The 1041-nt window shown below is 52.7% G+C and overlaps 1 protein-coding gene across 1 annotated transcript in view; it reads left to right on the plus strand.

The window, feature by feature from the left end:
• Window positions 1-1041, plus strand: part of NOL6 (nucleolar protein 6) — a 29201-nt gene that overhangs the window by 1422 nt on the left and 26738 nt on the right. The gene's annotated exons all lie outside the window — the stretch shown is intronic.

Raw genomic sequence — 1041 nt, forward strand, 5'->3', positions numbered from 1 at the left:
TGTGGAAATGAGCTCTGCAGATGAGCAGAACACGGCATTACTCTGCTTTTCCTGGCAGAGGGATGGGTGAGAGCCTGCCCTGCTCTGAGGCAAGTCAGACACAGGAAAGACCTGCAGGGCAGAGAGTATCAGCTGCAAACATCCTCTGAACACAGCTTGTTTCCCACCCCCTGCCTCCAACAGAGCTTAGCTTTTACCCTAAAGCTTCTTTACTTTAAAGTTTTCCCCCAACAGCCTACAAGCAGTGGGCTGATCTGGCTTAGGGATCCTCAGCTTACTTCACTGAGTTCTCTGAACTCCCATGTTTACCTTCAGGATGGATATCTGATCTTCTACCCTCTGTCTTAACATGCCTACACATTAGCCCTTGAAGAGATCCTGCTTGTAGTGTTCCCACAGTGCAGGAAAAAAGTGGTACTGAGTGTGGCCAGGGTTCAGGAAGAATTTGGACCTGGCATGGGGATGACAGACTCCAGGGCTGCTATCCCAGAACAGTCTCTCTGGAAAAGAAGGACTGTCCCACTTCAGCAGTCCTGCTTCATGATAGGGTGTAGAGAAGTGAATTAACTGACTACAGTTAAGAGCTGGAAAGAGAATTAAAATTACCTGGGTCCAAAATCTGTTCAGGGACACTCATGGAATGGTCTTTTAAATGCCCTGACAACTCAAATCTGATCGGACCCGGCGTCCAGAGCTGCTTCTGTAAAGGCCTATATATCTAATTTATATAAAGGGGATATTCCCCCCATTCCCGTAATCTGCACGTAGGATGCCACTGGCTCCTGATGTCCTTCCCAGTCCCTGCGGAAGCTGGCCAGGAGGATGATGGCTCCCAGTGCCCGCTCCTCCAGGCCAGAAGGGTTTTCCTGGCTCCCGGTGCCCGCTCCTGCCGGCCAGCCCAGGCCAGCTCAGGCTCTCGGCAGGCCACATCCAGGATATCCACCCCGATAAAGCATCGAGTACCACAATCGGGGCCTGCGGCGCGCAGGCGGCCCCGCACTCGCCCGCCTGAAGACGAAAGTCCGTCACACTGCCGCAAGA

This window comes from Geospiza fortis, unplaced genomic scaffold, assembly GCF_000277835.1.
Source record: "Geospiza fortis unplaced genomic scaffold, GeoFor_1.0 scaffold49, whole genome shotgun sequence".
Taxonomy (NCBI): domain Eukaryota; kingdom Metazoa; phylum Chordata; class Aves; order Passeriformes; family Thraupidae; genus Geospiza; species Geospiza fortis.